The following is a 24862-nucleotide window of genomic DNA, read 5'->3' on the forward strand; positions in this document are numbered from 1 at the left end:
GTAAAAAACCAAGGTGGCGATGGCCAAAATGCCGAATTCAAGGCTTCGAAACAACAGTCCACAAACCAATGGGTGATGCCACGGTGACTATGTCCATTTCTTATATACAGTCTATGGGTTAAACGCACTACCCACATTCAAAAGAATGGAGGACTGGCGTTTACTGCTGACTCTTAGTCCTGTATAGGTTAAAATTCACTGAATCCACATTTTATTTCTGTCCAGTGTTTGACCAGAGATGTCAAATCCTATCACACATTAAAATGCCAAGAATGCGTTCCAGACCAGCAGCTCTTCTTGTCCAGTCAACAGTGGCCTCATTGTCATTTCCAGCCATTGATGTTCGAGGCAGCTGACTGTCCAAAGGCATCTTCTGTAAGCCATGGAAATAACAATGGATGAATGGCAGCGTGGGGTTGAACATGACTATGGGGGCTGTAGGTCAGAGCAGTGTGGTAAATGCAAGGCTAGCAGAGAGTGCTGCATGCTGCTAGCAGATGGTATGAATAGGTTTATAAATGCTTGAGTAGGCTGTCAAAATGATGTGATCTGGCATTTAACCATTTGTGATGTATTGAAGGAAGAATATGATGTGATAACCAAGGACAGTGCTATCTGTTCTGCGGCACTGAGCAGGAACAAATCTGATCTAAAAGTGCGGATTTGTTGGGAATAATGGCTTTCACGGCGCGCTCAGATAATGCATGTGGATGTCATATGTTGTGATCAGTGGAGACTTCTGTACGATATTTCCACCCAGAGATGCCTTTGAGATATGAAACCCTGCCAGGCTGCGCTCTCAAGGATCCGAGCGGCTCCTCTTAAGCAAACATTTGCATTCGCCACACATCTGCGAGTGTATCAAATCTTCCTCATGCAAAGTGCACTTGTCTGAAAAAATCTCTGTCAAGGTTGATTTTCAAGGTTGCAAAATGCTGCTGTGACTTCAGTCCACTTAAAATAAAGTTCAACCACTAGACCATCCGTTCATGAGGCGAGCTGAGCACACTTCTCTGCTTCCCGTGCCCGGGATTTTTATCAATTATCATCTCATAAGTGCTCGTGCAAACACATAAATTGTCGCATTAAGGATATGAAAATTCATGTTTAATGAACTTCATACTTTACAGGACTACAGTAATATTTTGTGCGCTATGCAAATTAAGGAAACAATACTTTTCAAGTTCATTTAAATGCAGGGTTCAGTTAATGCATGTCGTATGACAGCAGAATATTAAACACAAATTTGCTCTCACAGGAGGATGTTTTTAAAGACCGGAGCATGAAATGTTGACAGGGTTGCCGTGTAACAGGATGACCTTAGTGGAAAAAAAGGCTATAGTTTTGGTGTCCAAAACCTCAGCTCATATTCCTTTTGTCTGTGAGTTAATTGGATGTCAAGGTCTGTGGACAACAGATTTATGTTCCTTCAGGCTAATGCTTCGTCTGGAACATGGCTCTGGTTCTGTTAATGTGCAGCCAGAACGCTGGCATGGCCCCGTCTCGTGTGTCACCACCTCCAGTCTCACCATGCGAAGCGGCTCAGCCTCCCCCCAGCGCCATGAGCCCAAAACATGCACTCAATCCAACCCACAGAGCAGCTGCACACCCGGCCGTCACTCTCTCCAGCAGCCAGACTGAGACCTACAGTAGCTCCTGAGCTCTTATTCCCACTGAGATGCATTTAAATCAGGTATGTGACAGTTGTGCGCGTATACGCATGCTATGAATATAAACGCACAGTGAGCGAGGCTGCTGAGGAGCGGATGAAAAAAAAAACAGAGCCACAGACGGAGATGAAATGTAAGAGGTAAATGTAGAGAGAGGGCCGGCTTTGGAAATGCTGCTGGAGCTGTAACATCTGAGAAATGTCTGCTCGTGGCTCAACAGAAGCAGATAAATATAAATTGATTGGAAGTGCACTCCCACAGTGCGATGTGCCATAGTGTTTATAGACAGGAGGAGCAGCAGAGTGAAGTGCTGTGTGCCTCAGAGAAAAGACTCGGTAACACAGTAACATGCAGCCTCACCATTCAGCAATGTTTTCGGATTGCTCCCTTTACTGCACTGATATGAAAGACATGATGGTCTCTATTGGCCCTGACTGGGGATGGAAATAATGAAAAGCTTACAGTGATAGAAGGTGCCACCTCTTTGACAATGCACAGTAAAATGTTTACAGTAAAATTAACTGGAAATTATTACGGCCTCTAATAAACGGTATTATCCATATCATACTGTAATTTTAATCTTAGACCACAAACAGCATTTTTTTTCCAGATGCTTTTTGGTAGTGCAGTGGCAAACGCTACCGCAGTTGTCCACATATACCGTATACAAATTCCTCATGGTGGCGTCTACGAGGAATATAATCAACTAATTGGACTTGCTGATCTTACAGAACAAAGTGTTTGCATTCAAAAACTAGAATGGCAATCGGAGATCGCAGACCTCCGCCAAGGTGCGTGACTTTAAAAACAGATCACGGATCTGACGGTACCGTGAGGTGGTCGGCTTATTATTAACACGGTGTGTTTCCGTGTAACGTATCGGCGGATGCCTGGTCCTGCACCTCGATGTCTCGCCACACATCCACACACCTATCTCTCTGCTCACAGAAGGAGGCGGGGTCATGCGTCATCGACACATCATCAGATACATGCGTTATACCCTGTGGTCTTAATGCTCAGGCTGATTGGAATTCTTAAAAATATTCCTGAATCAGGATCATGATCTGGATCGCCACCAAAATCTAAAGGATTGTTCATTGTGCCACACCCCACCCCTCCAAAACATTTCATTCAAATTCATTCCGAACTTTTGGAGTAATCCTGCTAACAGACGGACAGACAGACAAACCAACAAACCAACGCCGGTGAAAACATGACCTCCTTTGACCTTGGAAGGAAGTAAAAATGTGACCATCAAAGTGATTTTCATATTTATTGGACTAAAATGACGAGATGATGATGTAAGTCAAGTTCATACAATGAAATCATTGTATAATCAGTCATCAAGCGGCTGTGCTCACGATGAGTCCAGCACCACCAAAGCTGTCGGCTTTTATTTTCAGCACAAGCCCATATTGTTTCCTCTGGTGTGTCACGTGGATTATTACAGGAAGTTTTCAGTTTTTGCTGCTTAAATGCAAAGTAATATTTGCATTAGTGACATTACTGCAAGCATGGAACATATTTAATCACTTAAGTAAATACAAAAAAAAGGTAACAGATAATGGGGCTAATAATGAAAACATGATTTATTGTACTTAGCCTACAGATGACTGTAGATACAGAAATAACAGTGCAAACATACAGTATGTCTATTGTTAAGCGGGGACAGGAATTTCAGTGTTTGTCAGGTCTGCCGCTGGCAGTGTATTTGGGTATAGGCTTTTATGTTTGGGGTGTTTCATTATTGTCTTTTGGGACTTCATAGTTCTTCACAATTTTTTTCCCCCTAACATTTACCCAAATTACCAATTAATAAATAAATAAAATAAAAATGAAAATGTTCTGACTTCTCCCTAGTGGTATCTGACCATGGACAGTTAGATTTAATTTGAGATATCTGTCTCTGAAATTTCACAAGAGGTGAATAGAATTTAGTTTGTGGTAGAGCTTTTTTTAAAAAAAATTTATAAAATGACATTTTGAAAATTCAACAGCAACGTCTCTTTCCAGAAACAGTGTTACTTTGGACAATCCACATCCACATAATGTCTAGTCAGTTTTCATTGGAACTACTTTCTACTGAAGGAGTAGTCCCTATAAAAACTGTAAACAGTATGCGCATTAGGGTTAGTGTGTGGAAACCACTCCACCCATAGTCAACTCACTGGCCCCCCCTCCTCACAAATCCTAATTTAAAAGTTGTTAGAGGCAACAATTCCATAATGACCTTTCAGCATTTTGTAAATCAGGTGTTCTGAGAGATAACTAGACTTCTGCACCTCATCATGGCTCTGTTTTTCAGGCTTTAGAAAATCTAGCCTCTTTTTTTCAGGTTACCTGTTTCATGTACTACTGTCACGGTATAGCGACCGTTTTATAAAAATAGCTTTTCTTAATCGTATTTGCTCCAATCTCGCTTACTTCAGCTTTAACAGCACATGCAGACGAGAAGAAAAGCAGATAATAACTTCATGTTAATCAGTGCAACACAGTCTCCTAAGAAAATTACGTTCCCATAAAACTAAACTGCATTCTCAATTACGTTTCCAAGGGAAAAAGTATTTTCTCCCTAATTACGGTCGCTATTTAAAACACATAATTAACGCTGAAAATTTAAACAAAACCAAAAAAAAAAAACGTAACAAAACAACTTGGTTAGGTTTAATAAATACATCATTATTTGGCTAAAAATAAGTATGCTTGTTATGATATTTAAGTTACGGAAGTGAATTAAAACCCATCCATCCACCCCGACCACCGAAACGTATTTGTGATTTGTCAAAAATATAATCTAGGAGAAAATACATTTATCTAGAAACGTAACTGACAATGCAGTTTTGTTGTATGGCAACCAGGCTGATCAAAGGTTACAGTGTAGATATGTGAAAGGCTGTCAGAGATCACTGCTGATTGGTTTACATTCTCATAACTTATTCTCCCACAAAAACGGTAGAAATTGTGCTCCCTAACCCTAATTAACTCCTGTTGTAAATGATGAATCAAATCAATCCTGACGCATGAGACTGAAGTAAAAACCCTCTAACTACTCTAATACTCCATATATGAATACCAACTGTTTAAACAGCAGCTTTTATTTTGCTCCAGCGATGACAACTTAGATCTGAAACAAGGCAATGCTGGGACTGTTTTAAATAGTTTTGTTATGCTTCACTGTGTCACACACATGGCAAGAGTGCCTAGTGTCCCCCTTTATTCACTACCAAAGTCTTTCCAATTAGATTTCAAATGCCATTGCAACTCTTGTCTCCCCAGGCATTATGTGAATAGAAGTCTCCCAGGGCTGCACATATTATATCTCATTACTGACAGCGCGGGTCACCTGGGACTCCAATCAAAAAATCTGAACACTTAAGCAATTGGCTTCTCTCTAACTGCCTTGCTGAGATTGATTGGGTTTGGGCTCCCCGAGCACCACTTTAATGTCAAACACATAATGCATCGGGCAGACTTTAGGTAGAAAACATTCAATCTTTTCATATTATTCAGCTAATGATATTTTTACCCAAGTAGGATGCAAATTGCATTTTCTTTCTTTTTTTTTCTCTCCCCCCATTTGTATTCTTGAATTGTTTTAAAATAACTATCAACAGCACAGCACTGAGCACCAGATGGTTTCCTAATTTGGATAATCTTATCATATGTGGATAGGATAGATCTCAGCAGTGTAGAGTGTGACCAGAGCCATCAATAAAAAAAAATGGAGGAACATGGGTTGAGAAGTTAATGATCTGAAATGAGGAACCTTAAAAACCCAACTGGGGCTTAATACAACGGATTAGTTTTCTGATTAGAATTTAAAAAGGCATTCAATATCCTTTAATGGGATGAATTTTTAAAGGGTGGCCAAAACATTGCCTTCCCAGTTGGTGCCATAAATGGTGATAGTTAAAAAGAGTACAAAAGGCTGGCAGAGGGCAGACTGGTTGGCTGTGTTTGCCCAAGCCGGCTGTGAAAACTGAAGCTGGCTTACCTCCCTTACACACTGTTCTATCTCTGTCTCCGGCTCTCTTGTTACTTTATGAGAAAAGATCACACCAAACTGCGTGCTAAAAATGGTCATTTTAATGTTTCTTTGCTTGTGATGAATCCAGGATCAGATCTTCGTTGAATTAGTAGAACAGTACCAGCATACATCCACCTATATGTATGTTTATATCTTATATGTCTTTGATTTTCCTCCGGAGATCAATAAAGTATTTCTGTTTCTGATTCAACCCAAAGAGTAGTGTTCCCTTTTCCTGATAGTCTCATCTTAATAGCTTTTAAAACTATCCAGAATCTCATTAGAACAACTGATTAGAGAAAAGTCTGAAAGATGAAACAATTCGTGCAGCAGAAATCCTTTTTGAAATCTCCTGTCTTGTTAATCATCTCTAAGATTTATCCTGTGACCCCTCGAGAGAGATAACAAGATTGGCATGACTACTATTTTTATTCTTATTCTTATTTACATGTTTTCTTCATGTCCGTTGGTCTCTTGTTTTACTCCCAAAAAAACAAAAGACACTGTGATGATAAGCGACAGTGGCTAAGATGTAAAGCGGAGCGATGCCAGTTAGTATTTCTTTCTCGCATATACCACCACGGCCAATTATCACAGACAAGCTATAGAATGCTTTCACACGATACTGGAAACTGAAATTCTCAGTGCACCGTCTCCTTTCTGAACTGTAAGCTGTTGGTGAGGTTTAAACTAACTCCGGACTCCATTAGCCTGTTTGCTTCAGTTTGTTTAGGCTGCTGTGAAAGCTTTTAGAAGACGGAGACAAATGATGTCGTCCTGGCGATAGCGGCGTCACATCAGAAAACGCTTTTATGCCGCATTCTAGAGGGCATGGACATAATTTGTCTTTTAATTTATAGGAACTGTTGCTATTCACCCGGTAATATTATTGTAGGAGACGTCTCTTGTTCATCCCCTTACTCTTCCTGTTTGTCAATCAGTTATTTACTCACAATAAACACAAAAGAAGCAATAAAAGTTCAGCATGACTTTCTACCAAAATATGATTTTCCTTACTTTGCACGGCAACTGGATTTTTGCGATGTCATGAGACCACGCAAGAATCGTGGGAATTGTGGGAAAAAGTATTTTTCGGCCCAATGGCATCACGTGACACGGAAGTTGTAGTACCGCCATTTGGCCACTATAAAAATTGGCATCAAAGCTGGGCGCACTTCCTGGGGACTGGAGAGAAAGGTCTCGAACAAAGTTAATTTTCTCCTGATTTGTGATTTTTATGTTCAGAAAATATGTGGCTTGTGAAAAACGGGTCCAATATTTACTTTGGTGACTACGGGGCAAAAGAATCAGTCATAATCTGTGTTCATGTTCATTTCTCCCATTGGAGGTAATAGACTCAGGACATGTGAAACCCATGTGTCCCAGATACTGGAAACTGAAATTCTCAGTGCACCGTCTCCTTTCTGAACTGTCTCCGGTTATATCAGAGCTGGAGTGTATTTCTCCATTGAAAGAAGAGCAAAGAAAGCCACAGCTTTTCTCGATGGAAAAGATGTTTTCGACCTTCTCCCGTGGGGCTTCGGCAAGAGTTTGATTGACAGATGGTTCATCCAATGACCTAGTGATTGTCAAGTATTTTTTTTTTTAAAGTGCCTGCCCTTTTTCAAAAAGTTTCCAATGACGGCTTCTCAGATGGTTCTGTGTGACAAACCATTTGGTGGGTCAGGTTATGATTTTCCACCATGTCGTGTTGTTGTTGCAGGATGACAGTCATCAAAGCTGTCATGAATGTATTACCTGTCGGTCCGTGTGGCTTCTTGGTTTGTTTGTACCAAAACATTTTGAACACAAAATGCACCAGAACTAAAAAAGAATCATTTCTGTCAATGCAAACTCGTTTTTAAAAGTTAGTTTGAAGCAACGCAACCTATTGTTAATGAAAATTACCTGGTAATGTAGCACAATGCTGGAATGCCGTTGCTATGATTACCTGCAGAACGATGATGACAACACAACTGCCTGCCAATCAGGAACAGCTAATTTCCGAGGCCATGGTATAGATCACGTTCTAAAGGTTGGAATCATTTTAATAAATGCACCAACAATTAGAGATGGAATCCTTCAGAGAGCTCACAAGGTCTCACATAGCTTCCAGGAGAGAAATTACTGCCTGGCTCTCTTTGAATTTCAGGTAAATTCTCCTTCATATCTGTTTGCCACAATCTGGAGAGGTTTTTTTTTCTACTTTCTTTCACTCTTCCCATTGCTTTCTTAAAAATATTTTCTTTTCAGCAGCAAAAAGTGGGGAGGAAAATAGTGAAAGTGTAGTGGCAGAGCTCACAGTGTATAGCTCTAGCTGGGTATTTTCTGACATCCAGCACTGACTAGCATGCATCCTAGCTCAGTGGTGGTTTGCTTAAAATAGAAAGCTCTTCTTAAAAATATAGCTACGGGGTCATTAAAGGAACTGCAGTCGCTATCTTGCTGTGCACACTTACTCCCGAGGCAGGTCTGCCTTGGGAGGACAAAATGATTTTGGGTTCCATGGAAGCGGCTGCCAAAATATGTTGCATTATTTCTCATCGGTTAGCCGAGCCCGTTGTACCTGTCAGGCAGCATGTGGCCGCTAAACTTTTATACACTTATGAAGATTTCACCAAGCGTATCTCTGATGTTTATTTTATACGGAGAGGGACATTCATTTTGCCACTTTCAAATAACATCTTACAGCAAATCTATTTTTAAATTTCCACTTTTTCTTCATTTTCATGCATTATGGATGTCTAAGAGATGAATCCTCTGTTTATGCAGTGGCGATGTTGTGAATTTCGGCATCAAAGAGGTCTTTATTTTCTCCCCAAATTCCAAGGTTACTGCCCCGGTATGTGACCCACATTCTAAATACTTCAAACAATAATGGCTTATGTCAAAGCTCGGATACATACTCACAGCTTTGCCCCTGGGGAATAAACATAAACTGTGGCTGTTTATGAAGCCTCGCCACCCTTGAGTATAAAAGCGGGGACCAAATGCTGGCTTTCTAATACTGCAGAGATTTACTCGCCCTCTCATTGTCTCTGTGTTTCTCTCCTGCTGCGCTGCCGCCAATAATTAGTGCAGCACGGACATTATGCAGACACCCATACGGGAGGTGAAGATGAGACCACTTCAGTCTCATTAAATGTGTATGCTTGCCTTTAATTAGGAGATATTTGTTTGCAAGTACAACATCCCCCCTTGTTCGGCTTTTACAGTGCACCTGCTTTCAGGGCTTGTATGGAGAGCTGCTGACTGGGTTGAAGCAAATAGACTGTCAACACTCCTCACAGGGACCCTCCATTAGGCTGTCTCTTTCAGCCGCGCACACCCCTGAGGCTATGAAGCATTTTGCTCTCTTACCGCCGCACACTTCCTCTCCTTCTTTGTCCATCTAAAGAAACAGCCCCTTCACCTTCTGCAGCTCAGTCTCTGTCTGTTTATTGCTCTAGCTCTCTCTCGCTTTTTTTTTTTCTTCTTCCAGGAACAATATTTATATCAGCGTGTCTTTTTATGATGTCAATAACGTGTAAGAATAGCAGAGAAGAGCTGGTACCGTCAACCAAATATGATTATGATTGTTATTATTATTGCTCAGTGCATGCTGGGAAAGGCAAAATAAATGAAAGAATGCCTCGTGATTTAGAGCAATGGTTCTCAACCTGGAGGTCAGGACCCCCACAAGTACAGAAGATTAAAGTAGAAAACACAAAATTCTGCCATACAAAATTGTGTTTACTTTTTCAGACTTTCCTCTTTTGTTTGCTCTTTACTTTTGAATTACTGGATATTTTCTCTCTTCAGGCTCACAAAAAATTATTCAGATAAATCAAAGAAAAGAAAATACACCACTAAATGGTTTCGCAGCACGGATTATGTTCGCTGCCAATGTTTTTCTCCCAGTCTAGAACTATGTTCTTTTACTGCACGGTGGGCAAACAAGGCACAAGACTGTGACATGATATAGGAATTATTTACATCCGTGGCATCCCTATTAGCAGCCTTGCTTTTCATTCTGTGCGCTACCGTCTGCAAACTCTTGTATGTTTTGTCTGAAACAGCCATGGAGCACATTATAATCGTACATGCATTCAACAATAATGAGGTGTTTTGTTTTTCACATCCACTTAGCGTTTAAGCTGTACATCCCCCCCAAATGGTAAATGGATGGCGTTTAGCACTAGCTCCTGAGCCACAGCCGCCCAACATTCAACTTCCACATTCCGAGTCGAAGCTAGTTAGCCTAATTTTACCACTTTTCCTTTTTGTGTTTTTCGACACCTGCTGAGCGCCACTGTAAAGGAGTCTAGCTATCATATCTCTTTCATGTGGCTGTACCCGCAGCACACAAGGTTTGTTACCTTTTAATTTGAATCAAAACATAGAGTAATGTAAGTACTAGTACTGTAGAGAATGCTTGAATAAATCACACATTGGACTAAGCAACAACTAACAATGTCGGCCACTCCAGGCCAACAATTTGCCTGCCTGAACAATTTCTTGTGCATGACCACACAGGCAACCAATCAAACCAACATTGTCAGTCAAAATCATTGGCGAACAGTAATGTAGGAGGAGCTGTCACTGCAACAAGTTCTCACTCCCAACTCGTCATACTGCAGCTTGGTCAGTGGCCCAATCTATGACGCTTTAGGTACCCCTCTAGCGTCAGTTTTGGACGTGTCAGGGACAGCGTGTCAAATTTCTGCTCGTTACATGCATAGCATCTTTTCAAAATAAACTTCACAGGAAAGGTACAGTTTTTCGCTCCTTACATGCATACAGTCTCTTTTCAAAAATAAACTTCCACAAAAGATTGTGGTTTGGGTTAAAATCAGTACTTTTGTTCCGTAAAAGAACTACATTTGTTACATAACTTCCATTGGTAATGTTTGGAAGTTACGTCACAAAACTACAGTAAAATAAGTCAACGTTGACTCGGTTTCACACGGGACACGAACAGCAGTCTCCTGAGTGAAAATCCCGCGTTTGTTTGACCCGTCCAACCTTCCCTCCCACCCGGAATTTCTTGCTATTCAAACTACATCAGTTGCTATGTGTCTAATAATGACATGGATGGGTTTACATCGGAGTTAGCTGAAAGTTCGATGCGCCCCGTATAGACGCTAAAGGGTGCCTCGGTGTGTCGGTATCAGGCGCTGAGGGGCACTGATCAAGTGGCAATACTTGACACGTTGGAAGTAAGAACGGCTTGCTCACTACAAAGAAATAAATAAAACTTCAGTTTGACTTTAAGGCCAAAAAGGTTGTGAACCACTGACTTTTAGGACATAATTGATGCCACAGAACTGAGATAGACAATCCTATAAGCAGAACCCCAACAATTGCCGTTCAAGCGTAGGAGTGGGTAACGCGTTTACATAATCTGAAACCTGTTCCAGACCTTTAAATTGACGTGCATTGATGTTACTGCATGCAATTCCTTTTAATTTAAATTGTGATAATACTAAAATGCAAATGAGAAAATAGCGTTGGAAGCCGTGACCTTAAAGGGAAGGTGGAGGTAGATCTAAATGACCCCAGGAATCAAATCTTTAAGGTCATAAGGGAGCTTTTCTGCTGCTGGTAATAAATCACATTTAAAGCCTCTGCAAAACTCCAGTATCACAATGAATGTCCAGGTTTAAAGCACCTTCATCTCGGCTGTTGATCAATATCTTTATGCCCAGCGACACGCTGCACTGCAATTGTTTCTGACTTGTATCAGCTATATCAAATGGGCAGTCAGCAAAGCTCACACAGGCTTTCAGCAACAAGAAAAGCACAACTAACAAATGCGCCACTTGAAGCCCGAACAACTCAAAGCTTAAAATAGAAGGCTTTCTGCTGGGCTACCTTACATATGTCTGCCTTTAACTTTCAAGCACTTTCCTGGTTATAGAGCCGAAGGCAACAGACAGCTTAACCCTCTCCGCTTCTAGATAAAGCAAATAAATCAGATAATGAATAAATCACACAATACCAAACATAGTAGTAGAGTAGGGATGCTATAATATGCTACCAAATGGGCTTTTTCGTCTCTATAGGTAGTAATGCCAATGCAAAAAAATGGCCCCAGCAAATAAACCTTTATAATGTATATTAAATAATGTAATATATACTGTAAAGTCTTTTGATGATACACAAGTGAAATTTGTTCTGAAACTCCAACAAGAGAACGCCGTAACAAAAGGACAGTGAAATCTGTATTTTTAGCTGCGTACCAGGAGCGTTTGTGTGATCGGTTCAGGAATTTCAAGGATTCTTTTTGATTACCCAACCGCAGGTCTGAGAGGAAGCGATCAGAGCTCGCGGTCCCAACAGCACCGAGGAGCCGCTTGAAACGCCTGAGCTGCTACAGTCTTACTCAGGTGTGTCGACAAAGAGGCAAAGCAGGCGGAAAGGTATGAACAACGAAGAATTAAATGATGGTGGCCATTATTAAAGCTCATTTAGACCTATGACTTAATACCAGTTCGGTCTATTTTTTCTAATGATAAAAAGGAGTACGAAAAAAGGAATATTTCTGTCTGTGTGTTTAAAAAAAAGACTATATGGTAGGAAAAAAAATCCTAAGGGAGATTTCTTTCAGCTATCCAAAACACAGCCCCGTTTGATGTGTGAAATATGACGAAATTGGTGTTATCTTTCAAATCAACGCATTAATTAATACGAAACTTCAAAAATAGAAAGTCAACCTGAGTGATTTTTGCAGTTTGAACTTGAGTTAGTTGCCGTGGCTGGGTTTCATTTTCACCAAGTGTGAAATGTCCCGAGCCTTATCCAGATTTATGTAAACAATCAGGGTAAGAGCTTCATTTTATGGCCAGAATGCCCGGACTTTATAGAACCGAGTAAATCAACACAATCCACTGACAAGAGGACCCATCCAAGCCGTACCACGGATTCCTTCTTTATTCCTCATTTTCCCTGTTTGTTCTCCCGTCTTGTGCCATGTCATATCTCTCTCTCTCTCTCTCTTCAGTTCATAGACAGAGTGCTGTCTGTTTCCGGATTTTGCGAGGCAGCACACGTCCAGGCGAGATGTGGGGTCCGACTGAAATGACTCCTGAAACATCCATCACTGCAAATTACACATTTGGTAGTGCTGATTCCCTCTTTTGGGCTAATGAAGTTATATGCCCCTGCACAACTACCACGACGCCTGCTAATGTCTTTTAATTTGCAAAGATAATTACAACAAGGAAGGTTCCACTTGAAAATCCATACATGCCAGCAAACGGAGCTAAAATCGACCAATCCACAGGGGTAATTATTTCTCCCTTGGATCATCTAATGTATATATACATCTCAGGGGGCTAATGACACTGATCAAATGCTTTATGCAATAATAAAGCAGTCAGGGTTGACATGACATGTGTACAGGATATAAAATGAGCATTTGCGTGCAACTACTTATGCATACTAATGTGCTTAGCAACGCGTCTGTTCGGCGCCTTGTTTGGGAAATGCCAACATTTGCATTTGGTGCCTAAAGGTGCAAGAGAACCAGGCTAGGCTATGCCCCGACATTGTGCAATCTGCACGAAGCCGATGTAACAACAGAACATGTTGTTATCTTAAGGTTAAAGACACACGCGCATGCTCACTCATATGCATGCAAGGCGAGCGAGACAAACAACGGAGGAGCAGGCTGCGGGAGACTTAGTGGCAAGGAGAGTCTAGACATAATGAGTTTAATAACGTACAATGTTCATTAAAACATAGCTCACAGCCTCTCCGGAGGTGTCATTCCTGTCAGATTAGTGGTGCTGAGATATGGATGGCACCGAGCGGAAGCAGCCCATATGGTCTGTCTGCTTGACAGCACTGTGACCCACAACAGATGTGCTGTTCTTCTCTCCCCTGATGTTAGACTCTGCCTCTTTGTCACACCTGTGTTTTCTCCCAAGCCACACAATAACATCAAGAAATGACACCGCTGGATTCGCCCTCTGACTCGACAAAGGATTGTGGTCGGCCGCAAAATACATTTTGACTTAATTAGGGAGGCTTGCTTCCTTCTGGGCATTATTAGAATAATGGCAACCTAAGAAAAAGATAAATTATTCCTGTGTGATGTTTGCATAATGTACCAGGTTGTGACTCTGGACTGGATGCGACTATTTGCAATTCTGTCTCCTGGAAATTACATTCATGTTCTACTAATTTGGCCCCCTTTAGCATCTGTATGGGTTCACCCAGGAGACCACTGTCAATGTTGACTTATTTCACCTTAGTTTTGTATTTCGTAACTGCCGTATTTTACCAATGCAAGTTATGTAACAAACATACTTATATTAACCCAAACCATGATCTTTTCCTAAGCCTAATCAAGTAGTTTTGTTACTTAAGTAAACCTAAAAACTAAGTAAACCAATGTTGGAAGTTTATTTTGAAAAGAGGCTGTATGCATGTAGGGAGTGGAAACTGTATGTTTCCTGTGAACATGGAAGATTATATTTTAAAGACACAATGCATAGTTATGGTTGGGAAAGATTGTGGTTTAGGTTAAATGTAAGTAAACACGTCCCGTCTCATCCTTCAAGTCAACGTTGACGTTTTCAATCAGTAAACCAGACCACGACCTTTCCATAACCTCAAAGCTAAACTCATGAAGGTTTCTGTTAGTTGATAAAGTGACGGTCACTGGTGGTAATGCTAAAAACGTACAAGTCCCAGAGTGCTGTGCAATCTAACATGTCACTGGGGGTAGGAAACATGCTTTGAGCAGCTACTTTGTCAAAAAATGTATTTCCCTAGTTGGTCGGCCATGAAAATTGGATGCCTTCTTTATAAATTGCTCTATACAAATATTTTCCAGATTCCATTATTACGTGAAATTCTGAAGAAGCCTATGCATGTGCACAAGTTATGTTGAATGTACGCACGCACAGGCTTCTTCCAGTTCATGCATGTGTTATTTCCTGGGAATAACTTGTGCACACCATTTGACGTGCGACATGGCTAACTCTGCCACCAACAATGCAAACTACTATAGTATAGCCACAGACTGTATATAAAGATGGATGATGACAGTTCCCCAAAAGTGAAGCCCAAAACATTTTGATTGGTCCCCTGGTGGCTGGGGTCGTGTCCAGATGGTAACCCACAAATCCTAAAAACTTGCAAAAACTCTTGCGAGACTCGCTGCCTGACGACCTGTCCTAACCTTAACTATTCAAGACCAATGCCTAACCTTAACCATCTCACAAGAATTTCACAAATTGCAGGATACCATCTAGACAAGACCTGCGGCTGGCTGCAGTAGGCCTTTAGGTCATAAACCCCGCCCCCTCCATGTTAGCGGATGGACATGCACCAAACTAAAAAAATCAAAGTACAAGTCAAATATGTTTCCCAAAAATGGTTTCCGTCATTTTAGTAATTTTTTCACGCTGATGTATGTTCAATTGTTCACTTTTCTGATAAATTTGGTTTTAATTAGTTATTTACTATAAAAAGGTAGATTGACAGCTGTGAGTCTCTTTCGTTGACAAGCTTTGGCCGTGCTCAGCTTGCAATTGGTTCGGGTGGGTGTATGGGTGGGACCTTGATACTGTGGCTCCACCGCCCGATCACTACTGCACCAGACTCTGGCTCCAAATGACCTCTTAAAGCCCGGGCCACACAGCGCGCATCATGCTCGCGTGACGGCAACGTCGCGTGTTGTTTTTTATTTCGGCGTCCATGTTAACAGGTTAGAGTGGACACACTGCCCGCATGAGACGCACGTCAGACGCGCGTCAGACGCACGTCAGACGTGCGTCTATTTTATAGAATAGAAGGCTCGCCTATTTTTCACGCTTGCCGCTTACCTCTCGGCTGCGTCTCCCAGGAGCAACAGACAGTGAAGGTGATCTATTGACAGTATATGAGCAAGATTACTACAGTTTCCATGTCTAGACATCTGTAGAATATGTCACTGACCATCAATATTTTACACTTCCTATCTAGATTTCAAAATAAAAGTCCTCTAGCGTTTTTAGTGCACAGAATCATTCATTCATTAACACAATGCTTTTATTCTGAAATACTCTAAATAAAGCAGTTGTCTGCTTGCAGGTTTCCATCAAGTTAATATAGTACAGGCTTTTAATTATGTAAACACTGTAGTAGTCATAGCAGAAACCCTACATATGCTATACATATAATAGACTGGGTTAATAGGTTATAAGAACATCAGGTGATAGTTGGCAGTATTTTTCCTATGCGCTCTCTCTCTCTCTCTCTCTCTCTCTCTCTCAACAAACACCACGTAACTTTATTGTTCTTTCTTTTAGAGGTGTTATTTAATTTTTTTAAAGATATTTAATAATAATTTTCGTTTTCTAAAGGTTAACAAATAACGAAACTGTTTATTTTGCTTTGTTTTATAATAATAAAAAAAAACACTTTACTTATATTTATCATTCTGAAATACTTCAGGTGTTTTTCTCCATCAAGGCGCAGTTCAGCAACAAGGTGGTGAAAAGCTCCAAGTTGCCTGAGATGTCGGAACATCAGCATTTATAATGTAAATTGCTGTCCCGTCCCAGATGTAAATTAAGTCGTTTTCGATAAAAGCCGCAACCTGGAATGCTGTAGAACAGGAACCCGAAACCCCCTGGAAATGTTGTTTAAAACTGTGCCAGTCAAAGTGAAGAGGGATTGCTGTAGGCTCTCTCTTACTACTAATGTATTTATTTATTTTTTTGTATTAATATATAGCCCACAGAAATCCCTCTTCACTGTCAATGAAGAGGGATTTATATATATATATATATATATATATATATATATATATATATATATATATATATATATAGCCCATAGAAATCCCTCCTCATTGTATATATATAAATCCCTCTTCACTGACAGAAAAGAGGGATTTATATGGGCTATATATTAATATTTATGTATGAATTTATTTGCTTGTTTTTAATAATATTTACAAATTACCACACAGTTCTTACCCTTTTTTGTCTTAAATAAATATAAATCACATTTATTATGAAGTTAAATGGCCATTAAAAGGCAAACTCTATGTAGAAAGAAAGGGCTGTCAGCAACAGCAAAAACACAGCTGACAGGTAGCTCCGGGACGCTCCCGAGACGTGGGTAACTCGCGTCTAGCGTGAACACCCTAGGTGGGCATGACGCGGCCATGACGTGACGCTGCCGTCACGCGAGCATGATGCGCGCTGTGTGGCCCCGGCGTAAAGCATAAGATGGCAGCTTCCGTATACGGGATACTTTGGCTTCACTTCTATACAGTGGGAGGAAGTGGAGACGTATCATCCATCTTTATATAAAGTCTATGAGTATGATTAATGGATGTAAATATGTACCTATAGCAAAATAAAAGCCTCCCAATCAAAAATTGGGTTTGATGTTATGAAAATCTTAAGGATTGTAACTTTAACCAACCATAGCATAACCTTGAAGTTAGTAATCATGCTTTAGTTGTTATGAGTGGACACTGTAGAAAAAAACAAATACATTATTTATTATTTGATCTGATATGGCGCGTGGCCAGTATTGGACCTAGGAGGCACTGGCTCACCCAGCCAAGTTTGATCAATAATATATTTTGTTACAAAAATATAAAAAATGTATGTAAGAAAAGAAATAAATATAAACTTGATTTCTTGTTGAGTTGTATGTGTGAGTTTAAAGTGTCTTCTGATTAAAATGAAACTGTTAAAACAAGTTGTCGGCAGCCAGCCGGAACTAACTGGTTGCCATGGTTCCGACCCGGTTCTGACAGGCAGACACTTTGGACTGTTTTTAGCCAGCTAGCTAGCTAACCATAACCGCCACAACAATAGCTAAATAAAGTTATTTAATGTGTTATTTTAAAAAAAACTAAGAGTTGAGGAAGAAGACACGCCATTACCTCCACCAGCTGAGTCCACCAGCCCGATTCTTCAGACTCGTTAGCAAACAAGAAGGTTAGCCCATCCCAGCCCGGCGGCCACTTGCTCCCCGGGTGCCAGTGCTCTCTTCCGGTCAGCCTGATGCGGGTTTACCGCTGATCTATCTGCAATGGATTTAAAGCTATTTCCCTGTCAAGAATGGGAAGTCAAGGTGCTTCTCACCAACGTGGTATGGACAGTTTTCTCGGTTGGAATACAGTGTAAACGAGGACGTCTTTATAAACTGTGCAGACATTTCCCAGCTGGGTCCGTGGACTGGAAGCACCTACTGTAGGTACGTCAGCCAGGTATGAGATATACATCACTCCAATGCAGACGAGGAAATGAGTGAAATCAAACGAACCTCGATGCCATGAACTATCCATCTAAAAGTAGACAGAAATAAAGTCAATGTTTTTCTGATACATTCAGTATGAATATCTGCCGTCTTTGCAGACACATTCATAAAAATGTTTCCTTATTATGCTGATTAAACCTTTTATTTGGGCGACATTGTTTCTCTCAAAACACATATTTGCTGTTGCAAATTAGTAGTTTATGGATGTAATTTCGAGGAGACAGGGTTTGGACATGTTCTCCGGTTGTCCAGATGGTTTGCTATCCAACAAAAAACCCTACTTTCTCACCAAGACAAATTATGGGGAGCTTTCGCTGCTTAACCATGTGTGCATGGTGATTTATAGGGTTATCCAGCCACTTCTGCCAACACTATATGAAGTATGCACCCGATAAGCTGCCTGTAATTTCAGCCGGGAGGAAAGCAATTTCTTCAGAACATGTAAAGTGCCGATGATCAGGTTCAATACGGACCCTCCCATGACAATCACCACTCTGCTTACCGGCAGCCACACAGCTCGAGTATCGGGTCATGTACTGCATATGAATGCTACATTTCATTATTAAACCTTCCACCAGGGAGTATCATTGATCCCTTCATATATATGTGTGTCACAGGTGTCGAGGAAAATGTGCAATATGTGGAGCATGACACGCAGCGGGGATGCCAGGGCCAACATTTCTCAGAGGTGCCGATTTCAGACCAAACACTGAATATTGGAGGTCTGTAATACATGTCTAGTTTTTATGGATATAAGTGTCTATCTTAAGTAGCAGCTGTCTGCTCCCGCTAATCCTTCTGCTTGATTTAAATGTCAATACCTCCTTCATATGTGCACAAGCATAAATCTGTATGGATGGAGTGGGCGGGAGTGACATCACGGGGGGCAAGGGGTGAATGGATCTCGACGGGCGGCTTTAACCGAGGAGGCGGCGATAGACCGGTGGCAGTAACAGCAAGGTCCATAGACTTTAATGCTCGTCCCCCCGGTGAAATGCCATCTGGAAGAAGCAGGGTGCCTATGGATTAATCACCTGAAGGCTCATTCCGGTTCTCGATTATACACCCCGCGCTCGCATCTTTGGTGGTCCCACAACTGATGGAACCTTGAACTACGTGCCCGTGTTTTTGAGAGCTTGATGTTGACTGTCTGAGAGGCCTGCCAGGATGGGGTTTTTTTCAGTAAAATGGGGGAGACAGAAACTGGGACGGTTAATGGATGACCCGGGGTGCATGCACACAGATAGATTAATGCGAGGGGAGGAGGGAGCGCCAGGGAGGATGCCACTCTATTGCGGGTGTTGTCTTGTGAAGCGGCTACAGGGTTGAGATTTATGATGTCTTGTTAGAAGCACGCAGATAAATGATTGTTGCTCTGTGTATGTGGGACATACTTGTTGGGCTGCCTCAAATTCAGCAGAGAGAACTAGAAAACACACGGTTGCTCTCCCGTCACCGGGAGATTAATTTTCTCGCCGCGGCGCCGCGTCTTCCTTCTTCCTCGAGCAGGCACAGGTGGTCCGTTGTTTGAGAAGGGAATAGGAGCGAGCTGTGTTTGTTTGAGGTATTGTTTTTCATCAAAGTATCCCTCTTAACATATTCTCCTCGCTTTGATGTGCCAAGTTTAAAGTAGTCTGCTGGATCTTGTAAGGATTATCAGCCACTATGCCACATTAAAGTAAGGAATAAATAGCAATTAGTGTGTTTTTTTGAGGAGCGACCATACTTAGAGGGTGGTTTCCAAATCAATAACCTTGTTAACTGGGTAGCAGCGGTGCACCGTTGCACCTCACTGGGCTCGGAATTAGCTATCGGTGGCTTGTGTACAATCACAAAGGAGAAAATGGAAGGGAAAATCTATCCACGCCCGCCGTGACATAGATCAACAGTGTCGTGTTGCGGATGAAAGCGAGGCCGACACATGGCACAGATGTAAATTAGCAGAAATCATGTGGGAAAAAGACGCCTTCAAAACACCTGAAGCAGAGTTTGTTGTTGCGGACCTTTCGCAGTCCTTCCCTGTGGATAATAACATTAACACAAGTTAAAATGTCACACAAAGGGTGAGTTCTGGTGACCCAGTGGTCTCAGGCATGAACTCTTTATGTAACTGCAAAATCCTGGGCATGAATCCAACCAAGGACATTTCACTTTCCTGCAATGCAATTCCAATTCAAAGTAAAATTGCCATGCAGAAAACTATATTATTTGAGGAAAAATTGTACAAAAAGTACAAATACTCCTTGTGAGAAAGGAGAAAACATCAGTGGATAAAAAAAGAGGAGAGAGAAGGCCAGACAGCAGCAGATGATGCTGAAGAAGGCCTTCCAGGATACCTTGAAAGGCGCGCTGGTATATAACAAACATGAGGTAAAGATGGAGCGGAAAAACCCTGACAAGATAAGTATAAGGCTGAGAGCTTTCTTTGGCTGTCAGCAGCCGCTTGAGATACAATGTACTCTATTAGCGGAGCAGCTTGCAATCAAGGAAGAGGGTGCAATGGTGAATACAAATCTGAGAATGGAGAGTAGATGAAATCAGGGAAAGAGGAGATGGAGAGCTGCAGCACGATGAGATGTTAACATAAATGACATCTCAATCACTGTCTGTTGCCGCTGCCGCCGCCTTCTTGATCCGCTGCTCCGTAGGATCCTCTGTGGAAGCTGTATCTGGTCTAAGTCCACTAATTAAACTATGATTAGGTTCCACTAATCAAACTCCTTCGGATTCCTAGATGTTCAGCAAAGTCAATTACATCATATCTATGAATTTGACTTTCTCATTAAATTTTTTTTCCCCGTGCAATTTTTAAATTAAAGCAAGAGCCGAGTACATTGAGTCGGGCTTAATCAAGTGGAAACTACCAAAGCCCCGTGACTCCGCAGTAGGAAGTCTCCCTGAGCCTCTGCAGCCTACTGCTATGAGCCATGGCTTTATCAGGCTTATGAGCGCTGTGTCATATCTGCATTACAGCTGATGGAAGCAGTCCCAATCTGAAAATACCCCCACTGGCTGACTAATGAACTAGGTAAGGTCCAATCCACAAACAAAACAACAAAAAATGATAGGAAAAGACATCTCAGTGCTTCCCAGGAGCATGATGTATCTTCAGCAGCGGAGAGCCATATGAATGATTTAAACTAGCATCTGTAGAGGCACATCAGCTGTCAGCTGTCAGGAAATGAAAGCCCGGATTGGCTCAGAGGACTTGATGAGAGACCGTAGTAGCTGGGTGTTCTGGGACAGAGAGTGGAGGCAAGCATGGAGACCAGCTGTCGCACTAACTGCCGGCACCACAGTGCGTGGCGATAGGAGGCCCGGGGCACAGAAAAGGATGCTGTGACAAGAGTAGGAAGGAATCCAGTGTCTCAACCAACTGTGCTCAGCACTCCCCGAGTCCTCTCCGCTCTGGATATTTTATATCCGCTTTCGAATAACCCGAAAATCGATAAGGTTTCAATCTTGCTTTATCAGACAAGGCCTGGGAGGGCTTTTTTTTTCTCCCTCGATCATAATTTGGACACTTCAAAAGATAGGGGAGGAGCTCCCTCCTCACATTTGCTTAATAACTGTGCCAAAGCACAGCCAGTTTGATGTTCGCTAACTCAGCTTGTCAAAAGGGTTAAGAGCTATGCCCTACATTTCTGTGCTTTTTACTTCGTCAGGCGTAAAGGCAGGGGCGGTCGTATTCTGTTATTGAAATGTGTGCACCGTACACACACCTGCACATGCTGGCATTCCAATAAAGACTGCATTCACGCTGTGGAAAACAGTGTTATTTAGTCACAGTATTTTCTATCTGACATGATGACACTGATCTAATGATTTCTGCTGGGTGTGAATGAAGCCAACCTGCTCAGCGTTGCATTATTATATTGAAGGCTTTTTGGTTTGCACCATTTTTTACAGAAATATATATTTTTTTTAAAAGGTGCATTTGGATTTTAAACAAATTTTATCTGGAGTTTATATCCAAAGTTGTTGTGTTTCCTGCTGCAAATAGACAAAGATCAGTGCACTTCACTGTACAACGGTTCGTATATTTCTTACTAAAAGTTTTCCTACGAATGTCCAGCAACACGTATCAATTTTTGCTCATTACATGGATACAGTGTTTTCAAAATAAACTTCTGTCTTCACAAGAAACAACTTGTTTTGGTTTAGGCAATAAAACTACTAAATTAGGTTTGTTGGAGTTCGATACACACACACACACATACACATCGTGTGCTTAACCTTAGCGAGTATGCGGAGATATCATTTCAGCAGAGGTGGGATGGGGGAACGGACGCATGTCACACATTGTGTTTGTTTACTAGAGAGTTCATGTGTTTTTTGGGGTGAAGACGAGACGAGACGGGTTTCTGTCAGCTAATGTTTTGCAACGTTAACGAGTTTGGTTGAGAGAGAAGGAGCGAGCGTGTGACTGACGCCGAGTATGAAATTAGCAGTAATGTTATAGTTAATGTTAATGAACGTAGAAGCGCAGTGTGCGTGTGTACAGTTCAGACTGTCGGTGAATAAATGCTACAACTCCTCAAGACACGAGCCAAGTTCCCATGACTTTCTTGCTACCTGCTGATTAAAGTGAAGGAGGTTAGCCCCAAAGTTAGTGACAACAACGGCCCAGGTGGGCTGACCGTTAAGGTGGACCAGCTATTCTCATTTTAGTGACAAGCCACTCCTCCGAGTTTTGCTCAGCCTTTTTTTTTTTTACACAGATATCATCATATACAGTATAGTAGCCTATACCCAGAGAAACGTCAGGATGGTATAAAAAAATAGATACAGCCCAAGCCTAGTGTTCAGGTTTAAATAAATAAACCGTCAATATATTTAAATTATTTTGCTGGCCTCTTCTCTAAGGTTGTATTCAACATAATACCTTATTAATTCAATGAAATGTACTGAAACAGATGTATATGTGACACAAAAAAACTATTTATTATTTTGGTAAAAAATATGTTTGGCCGGTGGATTTACCGGTGAGTCAAAAAGTTGATTTCGGACACTGATTTGAACTCAACACCCAAACAAATACCCCCCTTCTATCATTGCTCGTTCAGAAAATTAGCATGTGCTATATTTACTGTCCCTCTCACTCCCACTGCCTTTCTCTTTATACGTCAATCCCCTTGTCCTGATTTCCCATTTACAGAGCCGAGCTGTGTATGAACACAGGATTTTTTTTTTTTCAGTGCACACACAGAACAGAGGAGACAAAAAAGTGTTTTGGATTAGAATCACTGATTTCATCTTTAATTGAATATAAAAATGAGGCATGAAAACACCCTAAAGGGTATTTTGAAATATTTGATAGCCAGGTTTTTGTATTATTGATTTATTTATTTATTTATTTTTCAAATCTCATTTTAATTTTTTTTTTTTTAAATAATCAAAATAAATTCACCAGGAAACCCTCTGATTTATTTATGTCGAAAAATGAACACAAAAAATAATGAGCAGTTCTGATCTGCATAAAATGTGGTAAAAATCAATTTCTGGGGCTTTCAGTCTGCATAGCTTGTATTCGGTCACTTAAATCCATATCTATCAGGTGATAATGAGTATAATTTTAATATACACAGATGCAGCAAAGTCAAATACCTGTTTGAGTATCTGGGGGGGATGCCTCAGTTGAGTCCGAGGTTGAAGTTTAACCAAAATGTGTTCAAACAAGCAAGAGATGTATAAGTACAAATACAAATATGACATCTTTTGTCTGTCATCTTCTCCACATCGCTGTCAGCTCATATTGGTATCAGATGCATCCTAGAATAGAATGGGACAGCGATCCAAGAACATCAGATATAAGCAGCGATTCAAAACTGAGCCGAACGTAGCCAAACACACCCACTCAGCCACATACAAATTCACAGCTTTATTCCATTGAGCCTCTGTGCTCATCTTGCAGACAGCCCCTAACACTGCCACTGGTTATGAAGACGGGAGATTGATAGCATGGCAGATGCATGGCACAGCCCAGGAGAGGCTCTGTTGAAAGCAATCTGAGATAAAACGCAAAACAGGAAGCTCGACCATAAACCATCATCTGGCCTCAACATTCTGGGTTTCTGTGTGGTCAGTGTGCCTCACAGTGTCTCACGCATATCCTATCCAGTTAGTGTGATTTCTCATGTATATGCATGACAGACGCTCATCATACTACGAACGCTTAGCACAACTCAGTTCGTTTTCTCCCTTTTCATTAGTTTCAACACGGTATTCTCCAGGGGGGCGTCGGGGATGAAGCATGGCACTTCAAAGGTGGAAACTACACATCATCCACTGTAGGTCTCTCACTGCCTGTGTAAACACATTTATGGACCCAGTACACAAGCTTAACGTTAGAGAATATATCTGAGGATAAAAGCACGGAGGGAGGTTTTATGTTTAGAATTGATCTGTTGAGTTTAAAAACACTCACCATCTGTAGGCTCGAGAAGGATTTGTGGCTGTAAAAAGTTAGCAGTTAGCGGGGTCTTCCTGGAGAGAGCAGCAGCTGTAGTTGGCTTGATTAGAGAGCTGAAGTAACGGCATCACGTCCGGACGAGCTTCTGTTCCACTGGCCTCTGTAACTCAATGCAAACTCTCATTAAGAATTTCTTTCATTAGTCAAAGACAATGCAGCACTTGCTATTAGAATTTGAAAACTTTGTGATTTTAAAGTTAAACAATGATTCATTTTGTTAGTATACAAAAAACTACAGCTCCCATAATGGTTTTGTCCATACCTATGACATCCACCAACGCTCTCTTCTGCTGCATTCACGTGCTCCTCGGAGTCCCATATCCAGAGTGATGCTTCGTCCACACTGGGAACATCGGGAGCACATGGCGACTACGTGAGTCACGCATCGGGTGTTCACACCAGCTGCGTTTCAGCTGCGTTTCTGCCGCTGCAGCTGCTGCT

The 24862-nt window shown here is 41.4% G+C and overlaps 2 long non-coding RNA genes across 2 annotated transcripts in view; both read left to right on the plus strand.

The window, feature by feature from the left end:
• The first annotated feature begins 6585 nt into the window (after window positions 1–6585).
• Window positions 6586–14351, plus strand: LOC141777040 (uncharacterized). The gene is made up of 3 exons (XR_012595835.1): window positions 6586–7849; window positions 11981–12098; window positions 12680–14351. It is a non-coding gene; the product is annotated as an uncharacterized LOC141777040 (long non-coding RNA).
• A 4210-nt stretch (window positions 14352–18561) lies between these two features.
• LOC141777044 (uncharacterized) overlaps window positions 18562–24862 on the plus strand; it is a 38213-nt gene continuing 31912 nt past the window's right edge. The window contains exon 1 of the long non-coding RNA XR_012595836.1: window positions 18562–18671. This is a non-coding gene — a long non-coding RNA (uncharacterized LOC141777044). The remainder of the gene's footprint in view (window positions 18672–24862) is intronic.

The sequence above is a fragment of the Sebastes fasciatus genome, chromosome 1 (genome assembly GCF_043250625.1).
Source record: "Sebastes fasciatus isolate fSebFas1 chromosome 1, fSebFas1.pri, whole genome shotgun sequence".
Lineage (NCBI taxonomy): Eukaryota > Metazoa > Chordata > Actinopteri > Perciformes > Sebastidae > Sebastes > Sebastes fasciatus.